The sequence below is a fragment of the Myotis myotis genome, unplaced genomic scaffold, assembly GCF_014108235.1.
Source record: "Myotis myotis isolate mMyoMyo1 unplaced genomic scaffold, mMyoMyo1.p scaffold_m19_p_16, whole genome shotgun sequence".
Classification (NCBI taxonomy): domain Eukaryota; kingdom Metazoa; phylum Chordata; class Mammalia; order Chiroptera; family Vespertilionidae; genus Myotis; species Myotis myotis.
The window spans coordinates 51,862,263-51,885,964 of record NW_023416320.1 but is presented as its reverse complement, the minus strand read 5'-3'; the positions used below and the strand labels follow the sequence as shown (position 1 = coordinate 51,885,964).

General features: G+C 46.3%; 2 pseudogenes; both read left to right on the top strand.

Moving 5' to 3' along the window:
• Window positions 1–1,018: 1,018 nt before the first annotated feature.
• Window positions 1,019–3,679, top strand: LOC118670512 (annotated as a pseudogene).
• Window positions 3,680–21,022: 17,343 nt separating this feature from the next.
• LOC118670489 lies at window positions 21,023–21,516 on the top strand (annotated as a pseudogene).
• Window positions 21,517–23,702: the final 2,186 nt, after the last annotated feature.

Genomic DNA, 23,702 nt, shown 5'->3' with positions numbered 1-23,702 from the left:
AATCCCAGAAAATCACTGTCCCCAGATCGGATGATGAAACAGAAAGCTCGTGCTGTAAACGGAGGAAAGAGGGGGCAGGGAAGCTGGGAGACTCTCCTCGCTGGGAGGCTCCTGTGTGTGGTGGTGGCGGGAGGAGGCGGTGGGTCGGACCTGCTCGCTCACTGAAAGGACCTGAGCAGCTGACCGCAGGTAGCAGGCTTGCTCAGCAGCTGTGCGAGGGGCAAGGTCAGGGATGCCAAGTGGCCTCTCTCTTTGGAAAAGCATAATTCCAACAGCGAATGTTTATTTTAAACGACAAATCATTTTGTTTTCAAAGAAACGTAAAATATCAAATGCGTAAAACCTGTGTTATATAATCAAGACAACTGTGAGTGCAGCCGTCCTGTGGAACTCCCAGGGATCCGGCGAGGAAAGCCTGTGCCGTGGAGGTTATCCGAGCCTGGGCAGAAAAGGTGGCACTCAGAGCTGCTCAGGGACTGGAAGCGTCGGGAGCCACAGCTGTTCATTCGAGTGCAGGCAGGCAGGCTGCTCTCACCTGCTTCCGGCAATGGGATGGTGGCCGCACTGCTCCCTGGGGACACTCATGAGCATGACAAGGTCTGGCACTCCCTCTTACACACTTGCCAATGGTAGAGGCCTCAACGCAGCAATCAGCCACCAAGAGGCCGTTTGTAAAGGAAATGAAGTCTCGAAGGCCTCGGGGAGGAAGCCTCGTGCCTCCACTAGTTCCCGTCCTGGGGGAGGAACTCTCCCCTCCCGCAGGTTCTTTCATCCCGTCTGATAATTAAGTCACAGGAGACAGAGGAACAGATAGAATAGCCAATGTTAGTTACACATGCCTGTAGGGGAAGCCCTCCTACATGAGAGTCAGAGGCAGAAAGGGAAGTCGAGGCCTAGAGGGCACTCTGAGCTGAGGATGAGGTTAGGCCCCTGGGGTCTCAGAGGGAGGAAGGTCATGGAGGACGACAGCCGGGCAGATGCTCAGTAACTGGTGTTTGTCCTGCCCTGTGGATGGGTCATGACGAGTTACAGTAAGTGGTAACCCTTCCCGTGGCAACACCCCAATTCAAATTCTTCCAGGAAGCTAAGGGGGCAGGCAGAAGTTAGAGTCCTCAGGGTCTCAGTTGTCTTTATCTCAGAACAATCCACCCACCACAGAGACACTGTGGGCAACTAATTTTGAACCCATATACCAAGCATCAAGAATAGGAGTTTTTAAAAGGAAATGTAAACAGTGGCACTTCTAGTTTGGGGGGTTTGCATCAAGTCTATGGGTGCAGTGAGGTGTGTGCCAACCCTGAGCACTGGCATGGAGCGCTCACCGGAGGCTGTGCGGCTTGCACTGGCTGCTTTGTCAACAACAACAACAGGCCATTATTGCAGAGCAGTTCTGCCACCTACGAGATAAAAAGCAATTCATGGATTGGGGTTCCCAGTGTGAGGCTGTCATGGAAAGCCAGGTGGCTATTTGTGCACTTTCTGTTCTGTGCTGGTGTGCCACAGTGACTGGAGCCACTCTGTGACTTCAGATACTTCACACACGCACATACACAGCTGCATACACACACACGTGAGCACAAAGTGCACACACACACTTGTGCATGCACCCGTGCACATGCACACACTGGCACACACAACAGCACACATGCATGTACACACATGCACGCACACACATGCGCACAGCTGCACACACACATGCACCTTTATGAGTAGGGACCTATCACAGTATCAACATAGCATTTCACCTGGCTCTTCCTTGAGAGTCTTCGGTTAACACGGATGTCTTTCTCTCTAAAGGCCCACAATTTACTTACATTCTAAAAGGTCAAAGTTGCACTTCAAATGTGAAGCCGCAAAAACAATGTTAGGTCTTTAAATATGTTATTGCCATCACACAGAGTACGGTTTAAACCTATTTTGAACCAAATGTAGGGTTAGACTCAGACTTCTTTCCAACTAAGACCCAAGTTAATAGCTCTTCCATAGTAACTGTAAATAAGGTAGGCTAGTTAAATTTGCGTCCTCATCTCTTATTGTTTTACTTTTAAATGTTTAAAGTATAACTGAACCTGGCTGGTATTGCTCAGTGGTTGAGCATCAACTTATGGACCAGGAGGTCACGGTTCAATTCCCGGTCAGGGCACAGGCCTGGGTTGCGAGCTCAGTCCTCAGTGGGGGCGTGCAGGAGGCAGCCGCTCAGTGGTTCTCTCTCATCATTGATGTTTCTCTCTCTCTCCCTCTCTGAAATCCATAAAAATATATTTTTAAAAATGTAAAGGAATATAGTTTTAGGAAATTGAAAGTACTCCAGCCTCTCCAATCTCCCCAACCAAATCATTCTTTCTGGCTCTACTTTTCCAGAAACATGGAGATAATGGTCTGCGTTCAGCTATTCTGCACATGGCGATTGTGTTTTATTTAGTCACTGTTCACAGTTGACAGCCTAATGCAGAGCAGCGAGAAGGAACTTACATTTGCAGGAAGTTCATTCGAGGGAGGCTGGAGGCCCGGGCGGGCACAGTGACTCAAGACACACAATGTGGAGACTGCCAGCCTGGGTGGTTTGCCCCTTCAGAGGTCCCCCGTGTTCCCTGTCAGCCGTGCTCCTGGACACCTCTGGGTCCTCGCGGTTGTTATGAGCAGAGAAGGCGGACCCGACGTGGTGTGGCAGTGGCAGCAGGGGCCAGAGGCACCGGGGAGACTCGGCCGCCTGGGAATAGCACGCGGGCAGGCGGCCCTGAGGAGACAGCGGCCCCGTACGCAGTTATCGCCATCGTGCCCATCTTCTGCCTCATGGGGCTGCTGGGCATCCGGTGTGTAACCTGCTCAAGTGGAAGGGCTACCACTGCACTGCCAACAAGGAAGTCGGGCCCGGCCCTGGAGGTGGAGGCAGCGGGAACAACCCCGCCTATGGGGCTGAAGACGCCAACGGGGACTCCATCGGGGTCCTGGTGCGCCTGATCACGGAGAAGAAAGAGAACACAGCGGCCCTGGAGGAGCTGCTGAAGGAGTATCACAACAAGCAGCTGGCACAAACCAGCCACCGGCCTGTGCCCAGGCTGCCGCCCGGACCCAGCATATCGTACACCTGCCCGCACTACCACCACCTCCACACTGCACAGGGCCTGGCCTCGCTCTCTGGCGTCTGCTGCTCCCGTTGTAACCAGAAGTGGCCCGAGGTGCTGCTGTCCCCTGAAGCTGCGGCCGCTACCACTCCCACTCCCAGATTTCTGCCCAACCCAGCCAGGGCGCCCAAGGCCGGGGCCAAAGCCGGACGCCAGGGCGAGATCACTATCTTGTCTGTGGGCAGGTTCCGGGTGGCCTGAATTCCTGAGCAGCGGCCAAATTCATGGGCCTCTGAGGTGAAGACCATCACGGAGGTTGGGTGGGTTTGCATCAAGTCTGTGCAAACACAGGAGAGCTGCATTGTTTTCAAAGAGACTTAAAATATCAAATGCGTAAAACCTGTGTTATATAATCAAGACACCTCAGTGGCCATTATATAATCACCTCAGTGGGTGATTTCACTGACTCCCCACAAGCTGGCCACCCCACTGAGCAGCGGGCACTACTGGGACGTGGTGGAAGCCATACTAAGTGGCCAAAGCCCCCAGCAGAGAAGAAGGCCGAGGAGAACCGCTATGTGGTCCGGCTAAGTGAGAGAAACCTGGTCATCTGAGGGCACTGCAGCCCTGTCCTGGGAGGGTCCGAAGGCTTCCTGGAGGAGGTCGAGCTGCAGCTGGGCCTGCAAAGATCGGGAAGCAATGGCCCAGCAGACAAAATGGCAAAGGCCGGAGGTGGCAGTGTCTGCCCCAGCGAGGAGGCTGCGGCGGGCGCCGTACCCAGGAGCACGTTGAAAGCCCACCCGTCCCTGCCACCCAGTTCCTTCCCTGCAGGATGCCCCTGACCCTGTGCCCAGGTCAGATCCTGGGACCCGTAAGATCCTCTGCGCCACCAGGAGGCCAGGCCATGATGGTGGGAGAGGTCCTCTGCTTGGCACCCCTGGCCCAACCCTTGGTAATTAGCCTCCTCCTGCCTCTGTCCAGGGCCCCAGAGCAGTGTGCCTCCCCTCCTCTCCCGGCAGGACCTGTGCAAGGGAGGGGCAACAAAATGCCACGGGCAGGGAGTCTGAATCCCTGGGTTCTAATCCCTGGCAAGTCTCTGGCCATCTCTGGGTCCCCCTTTTTCTGACAGTGAAGTCTCAGCGCCCAGGGCCTCTCCAGCTCCCTGCGGGCTCTGGGTTGTGCCGTGGGTGCAAGCTTCCCTCCTTGCTGCCCCTCCCACTAGTCGCTTTGTCTGGCCCCATTTTTGCTGCTCCCAGGGCCTCCGCCTTCAAGGCCCCATGGGCTGCCCATCCACGGCTCTGCCCCCAGAAGGGGCTGAATGCATGTGCCTGCCTCCGACCTGCTGTTTTTATTTATCCAAATTGATAAAACAGACCTGACCTGGGTGGGGCCCAGCCACCCCCACGATATCAGGAGCTTTGGGGGGCGGGTATGTGACAGGCTGCAGAGGCACCTCTGATTTAGGTGGTCTGTGTCCCTGCGGTGTTGGTGTGTCTGTCCCTTAGTGTGGGCAGTGCAGGCGACTGCCCGCCCATCTCCACCTGGCTCAGCAACCTGGTTATTTATGTGGGCTGTGCAGGCACGGACCCCACTGTTGTCCCATTTCTTATTTATTGAAACTGCTGTTGTCCTGTGCTTGGCGTATTGGTCAGAATGACGTCTTTGGATGGTTGTGAACTAACACTTGGTTTGAAAACTGGTCAGTGGAGGGAAAGAATCATGCAGCTCTCCTGTGTTTCTATCTCATCTAAACTGTACTACTGAGCGAAAAGGGGTGTTTTTCTTTGTAGCAGCAAACAGTGAATATGTGAAGAAGGGTGGATCCAATGCCATCGTTTTGTGAGTCAGCGAAATAATCAAGCAATTTGTTATTTATTGGCTTCCAGTCAGCATCAAAAACAGATGCTAAGATTTTAAATATGACATTTTCTAATTGTTTATTGATAAATGCCTCAGATATTGAAGCACCTACTATGTGCTAGGAATTGTGCTTGATGCTGAATTGATGACAAATGAAGTTGCTCTGTTGCTTGCATTCGTGGGAGCTGTGGTCAGAGGTTAGATCTGGGTAACCTGTTGCAAAAGAAGAGGAATCACAGACATTTTCATAGCTGTTCTGAACTCCAGGCTGTGATTTACATGTTCTGAGAAAAAGATAATCATTTTTAGTATGTTTCTAAGTAGAGCTTGGACAACTGCCACAAGTCAATCCACCAGCAGATGTTTTAGATCATAGACCCGCCCAAATGCCTTATGAAAGCACCCCACAAGGTAGTGACACGGTGTTTGTGACCGGGGTGCTGGGCCCCAGTGGCCCACCGGGGGACACCTGTGGACTGCTGAGCACTTGTCCCAGGGCCACTACTAGTCAGGACATACTAGCCAGCGGGAGACATTGGGAAGTTAGTTCATTATCTCCGGAAGAACTGGGGATCAGGAAGGAAGAATGGTATGATCTACAAGCCTAATAAACACTTCTGGTCCCCCACATGCTCAACATTTTTGTCTGGTAGTGACTTAATATAAAGGAAATAAGAGATTAGACCAGCCGTGGGCAAACTACGGCCCGCGGGCCGGATCCGGCCCGTTTGAAATGAATAAAACTAAAAAAAAAAAAGACCGTACCCTTTTATGTAATGATGTTTACTTTGAATTTATATTAGTTCACACAAACACTCCATCCATGCTTTTGTTCCGGCCCTCCGGTCCAGTTTAAGAACCCATTGTGGCCCTCGAGTCACAAAGTTTGCCCACCCCTGGATTAGACTCTGAATGGATTTGGATCCATTATGATTTACCTATTTATTTTCTCTGGGTGATGAGGATTGAGCCTTGATCACTTACTCTGAAGCAATTTGTTCGCCGTTGTCTATGAACCTCTGAAGAACACGTGTTCACATGCTCAGGCCAGGAATTCAGCCCTCACCTGCCAGCTGCTTGCAAGCTCCACCAGCTCTACATGCAAGGAGCTTCAGCATTGCCTCTGGGCAGCCTCCACCTGTTTTAGCTGCTGAGCCTCTCTAACTCTTCACTTTGGAGACCATTTGATTATTAAAAATTAGCTTTCATTCTTACTTTCTGTTGTTCTCCTAGGTCTACATCTTCAGTAGTTTATAATTTAATTGACTTACCAGCTTTATTATTATTCTTTAGAATTAATATTTTATAATTCTACTTGTTTAAAGAATTATACTGGCTTTTGTTTATATTTCTTTATGGTATTAGAATAGTATAAATCATTATCATCTAGACTTCTCAGTTTTTTATCTCATTTCTAGCTTTTGTATTTGGTATCTTTAATATTCTAATTATTTTTAATGCTTATTATTTCTTAATTTGTTATAACATTTTTATTCTAAATTTTTTCTATATTAAAAAACAACCTCTACTGTTAAATAAGAATAAAGCAATAAGCAGAAGACCAGGAAAAAAAGATCAAAGAAGGCAACTGGTAAAACAAAACATTTTCATAAGCAATTTAATATTCTCATAATCTTTGGATTTTTAATTCTCTCTGAAAAAAAGAAAACTCTCTCTCTCTCTCTCTCTCTCACACACACACACACACACACACACACACACACACACACACAACTGCCTACAGACAATCAGGATTGTCAAGGTAAGAAATTAAGCAATTCCAAGCCACTTCCTGTTTCCACAGATGCATCACTGGATAAGGCTGGTGTAACCTACACTCTTGCTGAAATCTTGAATTGCCTTCAGTCTCCCCGACTAGAGTCGCTTACTATTGGAATCCATTTTATATATCACAGCCAAATACGTATTTGCCAATGATATTTCAATACATGGCTTTTAAAAAGTAAAAGCAAGAAGAAGAGGAAGAAAACCAAAGCTAGGAAAAGAAAAATTCTTGAGTTTCTTTCACAATATAGTGGCTATTCCTGTCCAGAGAAAATTTGAACTCTGCTTAATTAGAGCCTAAATTTTTACTGATATTATAACACCTATTCTTTTCCCTTTATTGCTTTTTCTTCTGGCTGCTCGCTATTTTTCCACTTCTCTCCTCCTCCTCCTCCTTCTCTTTCTCCTCTTCCTTGCTATTGAATTTGCTATAATTTTCAGTCCAACTTTTAAACTCACTTTGTTTTAGATTTATCTATTGTGTATAGCAAAAAGTTTCTTTGTGTTTTTTTGTTTTGTTTTGTGATCCAGTCAAAAACTCTTTATTTGAATTTAAACCATTTACAATTATTGGTATCACTGTTATTTTTTTCTTATTTCCTTCATATTATTTATTTATTTTTCTAATTGGAAGCCTCTACTATGTGATGTGTTTTCTGTATTTCTTGCTTCTGATATTTTGAATGGTTTGCCTTTTCATTTTAGGGTTACCTTGGTAATGAAAACTTTGCCCTTTATACACTTCTCTAAATCCTTTATCTTTATAGGCCATGCTATTATTTCCCCCACTAAGAGCAATATTCAAGGTAACCTGTCTCCTCTTCCTCCCCATCTTTTTACTTTTCTCTACACAGGATTTTAGACAATAATATTTTCTGTTGTCTTTATCTTTGTTTCACCAAAATTTTATTAGAAATATGAGGGCAACCTGACATTTTTCACTATTATATGAGTTGGTATTTTTGCCTAGGTACCTAAAGTGTATTATTTTTATACGAGGGGCCCAGTGCACAAATTTGTGCATCTTGAAAGGAACTGTGGTCTGCAAGGCTGCGTTGGGCAAAGTGGCAGATCTCAGCCCATCCTCCATGCCCCTGCCCAACCCCTCCCACCATGGCCCCTGGTCCCTTGTCTGCTGGCAGCCCTGCTCCCACAGCTCACTGCTCACATGCGCTGCTCACACATGCTTGCTGACAGCACTGGCCCTGCTCGCACCTGCTGATGGCATGGAGCTATTGGGGCTGGTGCCAGCAGCGGGTGTAAGCAGTGGCTGCTGCCCCAATCTCCCCTCAGGAGCAGGGGGATGTGGAGAAGCCCTGAGGGGTGATTGGGGCTGGCAGCCACCACTTGCACCTGCTGACAGCCCTGACCAATCAGTGCCGGCGCCGGGTGCCAGTAGCAGGTGCGAGCGGCGGCTCTGGCACTGGCAGCAGGTGCAAACACCAGATGGGACTGTGGTGCATGGGAGCAAAAAGTTTTCAGTAACCACCAGAGGCTCATCCCGATGACAATGACCGGTGCCCTACTTTGGTCCGGTGCCACTGCTCACCTGCTCCACCATCCTGCCGTGGCCAATGCCCGCCATGTCCTGCGCTCTGCTGCCTGCTGCTGACACCCATGTTCTGTGTGCACCCCCTGGTGGTCAGCGCATGTCATAGCGACTGGTTGTTCAGTTATTCCACCGTTCAGTCTATTTGCATATTAGGGTTTTATATATATAGATACTTGAAGACTTGTAATGTTACTAGAAGATGTTTGTGCCAATCATTTTAAGTCCCCTTTGGTGTTTAGTGTGCCATTTAAATATATACTTAAAAGGCATGAATTCTTTCCAGATTTTCACAAAATTATATTGAATATGTTGGTCTGTACATTTACTTCCTTTTTGGGGATTACAATTATGCATCTAGTAAATGTATTTTGCATACCTTTTTAGCTACTTTATTCTCCATATTGTTAATATACCCCATTGTTCATGTTATTTTTTCAATTGTCTTATTCTCTCCTCTGCATTCCTTACTGGGGTTTCTGCATGTCTGTTCTCCTAAATGCTGCTTCTACTTTCTTCATTTCTTTGACTTACTTTTATTTTTTTTTGAAGTTTTGCCAGTTCACATGCCATTTCCTGGGATGCTAATGTCTCCTTTCTGAGTTTGCATTTCTTTCTCATGGACTTCTTTCAAGGGGGGACTGTGTGGTGACGGCTTTCCACATCCTCTTCACGGCAGCATCCCTGCTCTTCGTTTCCTTTGCCCGAGGGCAGCATTTTGTTGCTGTTTCTCATGCGCTGCTTATAACCCTCCTTTTGGTTTTGTATCTATATCGTTCTGGATCATTTTATTTCCTTAGTTGTGAGTAATTAAGGTTTTCCGGAACCACCTCTTAGCAAGAGATTTGGAGGAAGGGCCAAGGGGGAATTTCAGACCAACTGGTTTCTTAACACAAAGGTCTTTTTCTCTTTTTCTTCTAAGAGACTGGCATTACCTTGCGCACACCCACACAGTTTGTCAGGGAGATTTTATTCTAGTCTCACACCCTCATCATCTCAAAATCATATTGTGTTCTGGGGAGGATCGTGTGCCAGCTCAGTTCACCCCAGCTTTCATCCTGACATTAGAGAACACAAGCACAGCTGCTGTGCCTGGTGGTGAGAACTTCACCCGCATCGTGCTTTTCTGTGCCAGGACGTTCTGAGATGCCTGCTCCGGGCACCTCCCAGCCTGTGATCGTTCCCCATGGCTTCGCTGCTCTATTTCCTCCGGCCGGCACAGCGTCGGCCTGATTCCAGCTCTGTGGGCAGCTCTTCCTCTCACACAAAGCCTGGGGGTCATATCCTCTCCTCATGATACTGAAAATGGAGTTGTGATCATTTTTGTTTTCAAATACCTTCCCAGCAGAGGGGAGAGAAATGTTGACTTTACCTCAGAGCATTCCTGCTAGAACTCTATCTCCGTATTTTACAGCAACTCATTCCATCACGATTTACTGGCTTTTCATTGTACAAATCATTTTTAATTTCTTACAATGGAAGAAAGGTTCAAACATTTTTCATAATTCAGCCCAAACAAAGGCAAGCAATCGTTAGGTCATAATGAGTATTCTTTCCACCATAAAGTCTTTTACTTAATGTAACATAGAAAATAAATTCTCAAATTTTTAACAGAAACATTTTACCTAAAATATAGTCAAAGAAGATGCATTTCAATCAAAATAATTTCAAGTACTATTGACACTACTCTCTTGGAAAATTTAAATTTAATTTAATTCATGAATTGTCCTGGAAAAATAATGACTTATATCAATATTAACATGAAATCTTAATTAAGTTAGAATAAACCATTTTCTGTGATTTTGCTGTTCCTTACAGTAAAGAGGTATGCAATTCTTTTTGTATTATAAGTCTTGGTATTCAGAGAGAGCTAGTGTTTAAAATGTGAACGTTTCACTGATAAACAAATGTCCCTTTTTGGACACATATAAGACTGGAATTCTACCTTTTCTCATGCACTTTTATTAAAAACTGAAAGCTGTGTGTGTCTGCTTCTTGGCAATGTGCTGAGCCAGGCATGTTTGCTTTATCTGTGTTTGGGAAAGATGTTTTAGGCAAGGTTCCCCAGCCTGCAAACAATGTCACTTTGAGTATGGGATCCCTGTGTGATGTGAACTATAAATACTAGTTTAAAGATAAAAAATTTCATCACTGAATTCTACATAGAGGCTTTTATATTGCAAAGCTGCATTTAATCCTGTGAGAATAATTTTCACACACGTAAAAAAAGATCTATATATACATGACATTATGCTCTACCCCGTTACAGAGCCATGAAATATATTAATCCTTTGAGATACTTTTATTATCAACTAGGGGCCCAGTGTATGAATTCGTGCATCTTGAAAGGCACTGTAGGCCACGAGGTTGCAGTGGGCACAGGGGCGGGTCTAGGTCCATCCTCAAAATTGATCATATGGGTCAAATCATTTTGAAAACCATGTGTGAGGTTAAAAAGTACTTTTAATATCTGTTTAATTACTTTCTGATCATTAAGAAAAATGATCTTTTAGAATGAAATAGACCTGAAAAAATGAAAACCTATTAAAAAATAACGATCATATGCTATGAAAAGAATGGGTGGTGTTTCAAGAATGAAGAGAGTCCAAAGGACTGTCAGAGAGAAGAAAATTATTAGAGGCTTCAAGCACTATTTTCTTCTATTTTATGTCTATTAAACACTGTTTTATTTAACACTGGAGGCCCGATGCACAAAATTCATGCATGGGTAGGGGAGCATCCTGTTAGCCCAGCCTGCACCCTCTCCAATCTGGGACCCCTTGGGGAATGCCCAACTGCCAGTTTAGACCCGATCCCGGGTATCGGGCCTAAACCAGCAGTCAGACATCTCTCTCACAATCCTGGACTGTGGGCTCATAATCACTCACCTGTCTGCCTGCCTGGTTACCCCTAACTGCCCCCCCTGACAGCCTGATTGCCCCTCACTGCCTCTAAGTGCCAGCCTGATTGCCCCTAGCTGACCCCCTCTACTGGCCAGGTCACCCGCAACTGCCCCCCCTGCCAGCCTGGTCACCCCTCATGGCTCCCCCACTGTCCTGGTCACCCACGTAGCCTGCTTGTTCAGTCGTTTGGTTGTCCCTCACTAACCCCCCTGCTGGCCTGGTTGTAGGCAGCCATCTTGTGAGGGTGTGAGGGTTAATTTACATATTACCTCTTTATTATATAGGATACTATGTAAACAAATACTTTAACACCATCAAAGATGCGGGGAACATACACAGAGGCGTTGTGGTTGGACAGGCCGGGAGGGGGTTTTGAGGATAGACCTAGACCCGCCCCTGTGCCCACTGCAACCTCGTGGCACACAGTTCCTTTCAAGATGCACGAATTCATACACTGGGCCCCTAGTTGATAATAAAAGTATCTCAAAGGATTAATATATTTCATGGCTCTGTAACAGGGTAGAGCATAATGTCATGTAGGACATTATTTTACACACATTATTAAGACTGGGAAACTGACAGGAATCTTTGAAAAATAATGGTAGAAATGATGGTCAGAAGGATGAATTTTGAGAACTTCAAAGGCAGCCTAATGAACATGGGTTTTGCTATTCTCTTCTCTCTCTCTCTCTCTCTCTCTCTCTCTCTCTCTCTATATATATATATATATATATATATATATATATATATATATATATATCCTATTTAATAAAGAGGGAATATGCTAATTTACTGCCACGCCCTCAAAGATGGCAGCGCCCACAGCCACAACTCAGGGTCACCCCAAATCTTCTTCACACCTAATGTCTAGACACCAGGGTTTTATTATTTTATTATTTAAATATTTTTAGAAGTGTGCTCAGAGATCTTTCCTGGCCAGCCTCTAAGAAACAGCCACTCCCACCATTCCATCCAGTAACACCTCATCTCTATCTACTCTATTCTTGTTCCTATTGGTTTGGGAGTTATTATATTGATGTACTTGTGTTTCTATGATTAGTCGCCACCCCTCCACTGGAGTATAGACTCCAACCAGATAAAGCTAGCTCGTGACTGCACTCAGGGGCCTACAGTAGCATCTGAGACATGATATCTCATTCAATTGGTTGCTTACTAAGTTAATGAATGCATTTTCTGTGTCCACATAGGAACTGTCATTAGTTTCACACATACATTTAGAATATTCTTTCTCTGATTATTCAGAGAAGCATTGTCTTACGAAACTGAAATACTTAAATTACTTTAGCATTCTTTTGCATGATTTTCTTGGCTTTAGTACTAATTAATAATTCATCACAAAGGCAAAGTTAGGGTGAGGGAAAGTGCTTGAAGCCTCTAATAATTCTCTTCTCTCTGACAGCCCTTTGGACTCTCTTCATTCTTGAAACGCCACCCATTCTTTTCATAGCATATGATCGTTATTTTTTAATAGTTTTTTATTTTTTCAGGTCTATTTCATTCTAAAAGATCATTTTTCTTAATGATCAGAAAGTAATTAAACAATTATTAAAAGTACTTTTTAACCTCACGCATGGTTTTCAAAATGATTTGACCCATATGATCAAAGTGTATTTTTTTCCCATTGTGTCTCTTCAAGCCGGTATTTCTTGACATTGTTAAAATAAACTTATTAGGTCAAAGGAAGTATAAGTTACTCATATAAACTCAGCCTGAGAAATGATATGTTGATTAATGGATGTGATTGTATACACATGTGTTAAAAGTGCTTCTCCAATTAGAGTCTCTGTCACAAGGAAGTGTTCTTCACATCTCCAGGAATTCCATACATCTTCTCATTTTTCTCTTCCCCATTGGAAGAATAGAGGCGTTTTTCTCATTTCCTTGCTTTGGCTGTATTATTTTAGTCTACAGAACAGATGGCTTTCAAATCACTAAGCTGGCTCTTGAGAAATGTCTTTGGAAAGGCAAGCTTAGTCAAGAAAACCTTTAAGCAATGTTTCATATGATCTTCATAGAATGAGTCCATGGGACCTAATTTTGAAAATGGAAGGCAGGATTCATAATTAAGATAATATACTAGTAAATTCAACCTCATCTATATTTTCCTTGATGAGTAGAATTCTTTAAAAACAGGTAAAAAGATTGAATTCTACTAATGGTAGGTCAGTGAATGTCAGCAAAACTTTAAAATGAGTTTAGCTCTAGCCGGTTTGGCTCAGTGGATAGAGTGTTGGCCTGCAGACTGAAGGCTCCCAGGTTTGAGGCTGGTCAAGGGCACGTACCTCAGTGGCATGCTGGGGCGTGTTCAGGAGGCAACCAATCAATGTGTCTCTCTCACATCGATGTTTCTCTCTCTCTGTCTGTCTCACCACTCTGTCTAAAAATCAATGGAAAAAAAAATCCTCTGGCGAGGATTAACAAAAAATAAAATTAGTTTAAATGAATTCTGAGATGCAAAGAAAAGAAACTGATTTCAGTTCTCACCCACAAGCCTATTATTTCCTCCTGGCTTCATTACAAATTGCTTTGTGTTATTGGAAATGAGTTAGCCACACCCATACGTGAACACTGAGTCGTGTGACTGGGCCGTTTTTCCTATACCTACAATTTTTAAATAGTAAAATAATAGCTCCAATGTAAGTCCAAACTTCTGTTCTTATCCCCCCAAAATCATCTAGTAAACATGTCTTAGTATTGATCATCAAAACCAATGTTTTAATCACATCATAATAATTTATAGTGAACTAATATAATTATCTGAGCTATGTTGTTGCTTGACATGTCACTACTTTAGTTGTGTCAATGTGCTGGCCTGGGAGGGAAGGAGCAGTGATGAGCGTATTTGTGAAGTCAGGGTACTGATTCCAAAAGTCAGGAGCTCCAGCCCAGGTGGCATGGCTCAGTGGTTGAGTGTTGACCTATGAACCAGGAGGTAAAGGTTCGATTCCTGGTCAGGGCACATGCCTGGGTTGTGGGCTCAATCCCTAGTGTGGGACGTGCAGGAGGTAGCCAATCAATGAGTCTCTCTCATCATTGATGTTTCTATCTTTCTCTCCTATTCCCTTCCTCTCTAAAATCAATAAAAAAATTTTTTTTAAACAAATCAAGAACTCCATACATTGTCGCGTAATATGATTGGAGAAAATGAAACTGTGAGGTCATTGCTACGTATTATGTCAGATGTGGGCCATTGTCCTCCATGCTTTGGACCCATGGGTCTGTGTCTGGTATGTTTTCTCTCTTTGGAGATGAAAATTCAGTCTTAACCTTTGCTCCTCTGTCAGGATGTACCTGGTTGTGCTGAGAAAGCCCCTGAGAACTGCATCAAACATTAGAGAATTGACTGCCCACACCTCTTCTTGTTCATCCTTATCCCCCAATGCTGGCTTCCCACATAAATACTCAGTGATGGCTCAAGTATTAACACAAATAAACAATTATTTTGTCAGCAAAAGTCCTCTTTAAAAGTTTCCTTTGAGGCCCTGGCAAGTAGCAGTATGCCAAGATTGTGGGTTCGATCTCTGGTCAGGGCAAGCCATGAATGCATGAATAAGTGGAACAACAAATCTCTCTCTCTCTAGGAAACCAACAGAAATGGCTTCAAAGCCGATAAAGGTATAATGATACAGCATTTATTTTTAACAAACTCGCAGTGAGCATTTTTGCAGTTACCAACACCCTTTGGAGAACTTTCCTTCAGAAATAATAAACTAATCATCTTGATTGGCACTCTTCTTCTGTCTAGAAAATGTAAATTGTAAAGCTTAGCCCAGGGGCGGGAAACCCCTGGCACGCGTGCCAAACATGGCACACCAGTAACTTTTGCTGGCACCCGAAACCCTCTCGTATAATCTTCCATTTACAATTTTTTTCTTAATATCGACTTTTTTATTTTTCAGATAAATTCAGTGTAGGTGCATCTTAGATAAATAAATAATTTTACATAACAAGTTATCTTAAAGACCACAGACATGGATTGATGAGAGAGGGGAAGAGCAATTTCTATGCCTCTGCCTTAACTCTCCCTGCCTTCCTAGATCTGACCAGTGTTTTGGTTTCATCCACATATGCTTGTGAACCTTTGTTTGTTCTCAGTGATGAATTTTGTTAAGTCTCGTAATAGGAGTAGCCTGACGGATGAAAGTAGTAGCTCGTACATATCTCTGAAGGTCACGAAATAGAAACCTGATGTAAAATCTCTGTCATCAGTGATGCAGCAGCAAAAGTCCCACTGATAATATCAAACGGAGTCATAAAGTTTTCTGTTGGACTATCAGTGTACATGTATACATTAAAAAATAAATGTATCTTTCATCATCATATACTGTGTTTTTGACACTGGAATGAATTTTATTGTTTCTTCACATACGTACACCTTAAGAGATACCAAGTAGGTGTAACATGTTCTCAAAAAATTAGGGTTGGCACGCAGAAGGATTTTGAGTCAGAGATTTTGCTGGTTTTGGGACGCACTCACAAAAAGGTTGCCCACCCCTGGCTTAGCCTAAAGCAACCAAATACCGACATTGGGTGCCTGCCATTATAACTTCCTAAGCAGAATCAAAATGTCACCATTTTTCTTATAAGTGCTGGAAGAGAAAAAGAACAACCCCTCAAAGAGAAACAATAAAGAAAAAACAAAGGACTTAGTTTTCACTCCACTGGTTGTGGAGAAAGAAATTTTAGCATCAAGGGCGTGAAATAAATACTACGAAGGCCATTGAGGAGGCAAAGAGAGGCACGGGGGGGGGCCCTGAGAGGGCCAGTTTTGAGCGAGAGCTTCCCGAAGTCGAAGCCAGGAGAGTTACATTTGGAAGAGTATCACTGGGAGCGCTTGCCAGCTGACTTGGTTACTAGTCATACCTCCCCTTCTGCCCATGCAGAGATGGACTCCCCCTAGATCTGCCATATCCGACGTTAGCCGTCTACGCTGAGAACAAAACAGTTCTGAGATATAGATGCAGAATTCATGTCCTGCCCTTCCATGTGCTCATTATGTGCAACCTCAATGTAGAACATTCTTTCTCTGTGTGAATCAGAGCAGATACCAGGCAAAGGGCCCTGGGCGGTGAAGCAACACAGAGTCACTGGAGCCTCCCATGGACGGGCCCTGCCGAGATGGGACATGGCAGACCCTTGGGGAGACAGCTGACACGGAAAGCTCCCAAAAGTCGCTTAGCCTGGGATCTCCTACTGCCCATTCATCCATTTATTAAAACCTGCTGAATGCAGGGCATTACTATCTCTTCTTTCACCAGTTTTTCAAATATTATGGCCATCACTAGCTCAGAATTTCCTTGCAAATCTCTCACACCTGGGTTTTGTCATTGGGCTGTCATGGTGAATACAGTTTGACTGTAGTCCAAGCTGGCTCCAATAAAAGCTATACAGTCATTTTTTATTTGCCTCTCAAATTTACCCCTACAAGCTTTCATTGGTGAGTTTCTCTTTCTCCAAATGGGCAGATCACAGAGGAACTGGGTAACACAGTTCTAGGTGGACGTTGGTGGCCAAGAGCAAGCAAAATGGAGCTTACCAGGTGGCGCTGTCTCCTGGCCTTGGGTTCTGGGCGGTGCCAATGCTGAAACAAGGTAAATACAGAAGGAAGAACCTTGATGAAAAGCCAGACACTTGGAGACATGGGAGGAAGGGTGGGGTTTGGGGTAGTTTTGAACCAAGGAAGACAGCGAGTCCTAGAGAATCTTACAGCTTTTCATGGTCTCTCTAGACATCTGAGGTCAAGGCCATCTTGCAGAAAGTAAGCAAACATGGAATATTCCATTTATAAAATGTTTTCCAAACAATCTGAGATTTGGCCAAAATGAATTATTTATTGTTCCTTATATAGCCCTTGAAATTTTCTCCTTGTGAGTTAGCTCTCCTTATACCAGTACACTCTAATTTCTCAATGCCAAAACCATATGCTGAATGAGCGCAGGAAGAATCTGGAGGCTGTGCTAGAAATAAATAATGGAGATTTATTTGAGGGTCTTGCAACCTGGAAACACAACGAGGCAAAAACCCTGAAATGTTCCAAAGATGAAAAAGTAGTGGAAGTTCTTACAGCAAAAAGCACTTTGTTGAGAACTGTCTGTCCTACGTGCATAGCCCTAGAGTTGGTCCAGGATGGTGATCAGTCAGATGGCAGGAGGCAGGGTGATGGGTGCCAGGAGCTCTGGTCAGTCCCCGTGGTCTGAATAATGGATGTGGGGTGGATGTGAATGTGTCTTTCAGGGGATCAGGTGGCCTGGAAAGGTGAGCCCTTCAGGGGGTAGTTAGAGGGCTACCTGGAGGTCCAGGTATGTCCAGGCATTGACATAGGACTGGAAAGTTCAAAAAAGTTTGTTTCCAGGTCAGTTAGAACAAGAATGGTCTCTCCTCATGCCTCAACCTTCTTCCTGTTAGTTGTAGCAGTTTGGTTAAAGTGACTCCATTGTATATACTCCCTGTCTTCACTCTTTCCTTACAAACATACCTAAGAAAAAAGCCTCAAATTAAATTCTACCTTTCCATGAAGATAATCCCAATCATCTTATTTTGTTTTCGTTCACCCATAAACATTCCCCACTCCTGTCAGCCTTGGGAGTAACTATGCTACTTGTAGCGAAACACGTATGTGAACCTGGATGAGGCTGTAGCACATGCTGTGTGTTTCCACAGCAGCTCACCTCCTGCCTGGCTAAGGACTTCTGAGGCTCTCCTATCGGTAAGTTCTCATTGTTTGTCACTGCTACACCTGGCTGTTCAGCAGGAATTTGTTGGATAAATGAGGGAATGAAGGAAGAGAAATGGTCAGGTCTTGGAGAACTGCTAACCCACGCTACCTTGGAAATTTCCTTTATGTTCTCTCTCCTTCCCCTTCTTAAGACTTTTCCCAGTAAATATCACATTGAAAATATAGGATAACCTGATGACAGAAGTAACAAAGATTTTTCCTGTGGTTTCATTTTAGTAAAACCAGTTAAAGTTTTTAGAAGTGTTTCCAGCATAAGAATACAATGAAGAGGCTGTGAAGTTCAAAGTCATTGAGAAAATACAAGCAATTAAAAAACACCATTAAAGGCTAAAGCAAACATGGTTGCCACCCCACAAATTGGAGCCTAGAATGCCCACAGAGAAACAGAGGTGCTAGAGTTCGGGTCATCGTTCTGCCATCTGGCCTGAGCACTTCACCACCAAGCACAGTGAGGGCCCCGGGGAAATGCCTTCAGCTGTTAGAGCGTCAGCTTGCTGAGGCCATTTCAGGAGGCTGCGGGTCTAACGGGTGGGGAGCATCTGTCCTGCAGCCTCTCTAGGCCTGGATGCCTCTCGGAGAGTGTGAGGCCTCTGCCCTCTCGTGGGTGGAAGGTAGCAATCAGCTCAATTACAACGTATAGGTACTATCCAATTTGCAAAATCTATATTTGTAAAGCTAAAATATCTACTTAAGCAAAGCTTATAATATTTGCTAGAAACTTCAAGTTGGCTTCTTATAGCCAAATTTCTAGACAGTAGATGACATGCAATGTTGTTAAAGAGAAATTTAAAAACAATATACTTTAAAAGTTAAGTAAAAATAACTTAATGGAATGTATGGATATATGTTAGTTTTATATGAACAGCTATATATGTATCAACAGACTGATGGTTAAAATTTCAAACATTAGTGAATATAATAGATTCTGTCATCTGTCAACACCTAAGTGATTTCTCATGGTTAATATCTATGGCATGGTCACATAACTCAAGATGGTTACAAATAAAGAAACTGTGCCCACATTGGTAAACTGCAGGCATATAGAATGTTCAAGTCCTAAATTTTTCCAAAATATCACAGCTCACCATTGAAACATCTGCTGGTGTCCCTGCGCTGGCCTGCCCCGAGCTCCACAGCCATGAAACTGGAGAGGCTGTCGATGACCGTCCTGGAGGACAAGCACAGCCGGCAGTTTAGGCATCGCCTCAGCACTCTTTGTCTGGAGGCCACATCCTATATAATAAAAGGCAAATATGTAAATTGTCCCCTCGACCGGGAATTAGACCAGGGGGCGGGGCTTCCCCCGGCTGACCCCACCCCTGATCTGTCCCCTCCACCCTTACTGGGGGCAGGGCCAGCCTGCCAACTGCCCACCGTCCCTCCCTTGGTGGGCCTCTCCCCCAGTCGCCCCCCTTCTCAATCGGGGGAGGGACCAGCCTGCCAACCTCCCATGTCCCCTCCCAACAGCCAGCCAGGCCAAATTGGCCCTGATCAGGGTGGGCCAGCTGGACCCCACAGGTGCACAATTTCATGCACTGGGCCTCTAGTAGATAATAATTTTGAAAAATCAGTGAATCCATTCTTAGGAAAATTTTCTTAGTCTTTACAAGGACTTACACAAAAGGTAATTATTTTAGAGTGGTAGAGTGATTTCTCACAAAAATACTGTAATAACCAACGGTGTAGCTTTTCAGTGTTTCCCATTATTGGGTATTGTGTCTGTCTTGGTTTACCCTGTGGACTTGCCAAGTTAATGGCCCTCCCTCCCTCTATCTTTTGCAGGGAAACCAGAAAGGAGCTGGTTGAGGGTTTTATAACTCCACTTATTCACCCCAGGTCAAGAATCAGTTTGGGGCCTAACTGCCTGAGATATTCCACTAGATACAGATGTATTCTTCTGGAGTGAGAATGTGGAGTTCCAAGGCGGCCGCCTACCTTACTTTCTCTCCACTTTTGCTAACATTTTAAACAGAATTAATGGTGGGTTTTCTGCCACCAGCTCAGAGCTGCCCAGACCACAGGAGGCAGGTCTGTGCATCTGAGCTCCCACTTTGCTGTGTTCACGGCGACTGCTAACCCAGCGCCCTGCCGTGCCCTGTGACAGTCACAGGCTGCACGTTTACAGGCAGGTCCCGGATAACATGTCAGCGCTGTATTGTCTAAGCACTGAAGTTTCTAGCTCCCCGTGAGCAAGCTGGAGCAGTGAACCATCTATAATAATAAAAGTGTAATATGCAAATCGACGAATGACCGACCACAGACGACCTTTTAGATGACCTTCTGGACTGCCATGTTATGACACACACTGGCGCCAGGCCAGTCAAGGCGGGTGCGATGCGATTGGTCCGGGGGCCTGCCATCACCCCATGATCGCCCCAAAGAGGGAGGTCCAGGCCACCCTCTGCACAGCAATGGATCACGGAACCCCGGCTGGGTGGGCGGGGCCTCCCTCTGCTGGGTGATCTATCAGGGAACCCCCGTGATTATCACCTCAAAGAGGGAGGCCCAGGCCACCTGCCCTAGCCTGAGAGAGGGAGGCTCAGTGGCCACGATGGCTCCCGGCCCCGTGGCAGCGGCGCTGAGTGGGCACAGCGCCTGCAGCTGGCCCCGGCCCCTAGTGTTGGGGGCCAGATGTAAGCTGGCAAGGTCCTTGCACCTGAAGGGGCTAGCAAGGCTGGGACCCTTACCCACACAGTTTTCCCAGACTTGTTTGGATGGCAATTATTAGTAGAATGAGAGCAACCTTTGTAGAATAAAAACAGCCTTTCATAACTTACCAAGAAGTCTGTAACTATTTACTGAGATATGCTGTACTGAGAACTTGTCCTTCTGCTGTGTCCCTCCCTTAGAGATTAAGGGGAACAAAGAATACATTCCTCTTGACAGACCTCCTATCAGTGTGTTGTGTATAAATAAGATTGTGTGACTAATAAACTTGCTTCAGTTCCTCGAGAGCTGGAGTCCTCCCGATCCCGCTTTCCTGTCTTTCTTTCTTTTCTCAATTCCCACCTCCCTGCCTCAGCCCGGCTCAACCTGTCAGGCTGGCCCTGACACCCTAGGATGCCACCTCCCCCTGCGGCTTCCGCCCTCCTGGACTGCCACTCCTCCTGCTATGATGCCTGGGCCAATCTTGGGCCCTTTCGTGACTGCTGGCTCTCTGCCAGGACTCGCCCCCCTGACTGGACTCCCCAGCTCATTCCTGACTGCAGAGGAACTGAAATATGCTGACATCCGCAGCATTGGGGCTATGATCACCCCCTTGCACTTCTTGGAAGTGAAACTGGGCAAGAGGACACAACCTGTGAAAAGTGAGCTAGACGAGGAAGAGGAGTGGAGGAAAAGGCGCCGGGAAAAGAACAAGTGGGGCAGCCTGATGCCGGAACAAGAAGGAGCGGACGGAGTGTCTGCAGGGGAATCTGAGTGGCTGGAGCTCATGAATGCGGAGCCGAAACCCAGATGGAAGAGCTGAAGCAGGAGCGGCAACAGCTCATCCTGATGCTCAGCTGGCATCACCCCACCTGCATCGTCAGGACTGACAGTGTTAAGACCCCCGACTCAGAAGGCAACCCACTGCTGGAGTAGCTGGAGGAGAAGTGACCGTGGGCTGGGAGGAGGAAGGGGAGGAGGAGGAGGGTCCCAGAGGGCTCTTCCTTGCTGCATGAGAAACTCTTCGATGAGGCTCAGCACAGCCAGCATCAGCCAGGCTTTTCTGTGAAACTCAGATCAGCCACACCAGGGAGGAAACCCAGGCTGATGAGACCCAAGATCAAGCACTGAGACCACAGTAGTCCTGAGGGGAGGACTGTTCTGCCTGGGGTCAGGCTTGCAGGAGGCAGGACAGAGTCTCTAGGCTGGAAAGATGCCCAACCGGGCAGCTGTGGGCACTTCTCTGGCCTCTCCGCCAGGGCACCCACCCAAGGACCTCCAAGCAGCCAGGAAAAGCCATGAGTTGCAACCAAAATTAGGCTGAGGATGGACTCAGAGTGAAACTGCAATCTGCCTGCCCCTGCCCCTGATCCTGATGCAAGGCTGGAGAAGGGCACAGTGCCAGGTCCTGCTGTACCCACCCACAGTGGTCCAGCTCAGTCCTGCCCAGAGTGGCAGCCGGGGCGCACCCTCGCTGGCCCTGCTGCAGCTGCTGTGGGCACGAGGCGGGGGCGCCCTTCCGAAGCACATACTCACTGAGTGCTTACAGACTGGCTGTCCTGGCAGGGCTTTCAACTGCACATGTTTTGTTTTTTTAATTTTTTATTGATTAAGGTATTACAAATGTGTCTTTATCCCCCCATTGCCCCCTCATCCCCCCGGTCTTGCCCTCACCCTCACCCCTGTTGCCTGCATCCATCACTTAGGCTTATATGCTGCATACAAGTCCTTTGGTTGATCTCTTCCCCCACCCCCATCCTCCCCTACCTTCCCTCTGAGGTTTGCACATGTTTTTATACTTTCTTTTTTTTGTTAATATTTTTTTACAAAAATAGATTTTATACAAGCAATATATAAATGGATGATACAGTATAAACATGCTATGGTTTGTTTGTTACGAACAGATATTCAGCAGTTATGGCCATTGCGTGTAACTTCTAAGTACTGTAGTCTCTGGGTGTTGGGGGTGGCAGGGGTGGGGTGTGGTGCATGTCCATCCTGGTAAACCCTTCATAGTACTATATCGCTCAGTAAACATCACTCTTATTTTAAAAAAAAAAGGGAAACCCAGGCTACCTGGCCGGCGGCACTGCTGGGGGGTGTGCGGGGCCAGCCAGCGATCACCCCACAGAGGGAGGCCCAGGCCAGCCAACCGATCACACCCCATACCTGTCTCCCACAGAGGGAGGCGACTGATGGAAGGGGGGGGCAGCGCCACACAGATGCAAGCAGTGGCAGTGGCAGGGGTGGGGCCAGCTTCCAGCAGCTGGGGGAAAAAAAACCCCAATAGGCCAGGCCTAGGGACCCTACCTGAGAGGTCCCAGATTATGAGAGGGCACAGACCAGGCTGAGGGACAATCCCCCCAGAGTGCATGAATTTTCGTGCACCAGGCCTCTAGTCTCTCTATATAAAACCCTAAAATGCAAATAGACTAAATGGCAGAACAACCAAACAACCCAATAACTGGCTGCTATGACGTGCACTGACCACCAGGGGGCACACACGGAACATGGTGGGCATCTGTGGCTGCAGGATGGTGAAGCGGGTGAGGGGGAGTGCCAGACCAAGGCAGGGCACGGGCTGCTGTCATCAGGGTGAGCCGCTGGTGGGTACTGAAAATTCTTTGCTCCTGCGTGCTGCAGCCCCACCAGGCACTCGCAACTGCTGCTAGTGCTGACCCCAATCACTCTGTGCTGTCAGTGGGTGCAAGCGGGGCCGGCACCATCAGCATATGGCAGCCACGGCAATGGGAGCAGGGCTGCTGGCAGACAGGGGACCAGGGGCATGGCAGGAGGGGCCAGGCAGGGGTGTGGAGGATGGCCTGAGACCCGCCCCTGTGCCACAGTTACTTTAAAGGTGCACGAATTTGTGCACTGGGCCCCTAGTTTAAGATAATGTACCAGTGATCCTGGAACATCTCACCCACAGCGTGTCCTCCCTCCCTTAGGAAGCGGTCCTCTCACATGCGGGAGCGTAGGTAAGCGCAGATACCTGGCGCACATTGGAGCCGTGTTGGATGACGTGTCAGAATGCTGAGAACTGCTCTGAATTATTTCAAGAGGAAATTAAAACACAAGGGTGTTGGCCTGGCATTTACATGGTGCACCCTGACTGTTTCCACATCCTGCTGGGACCT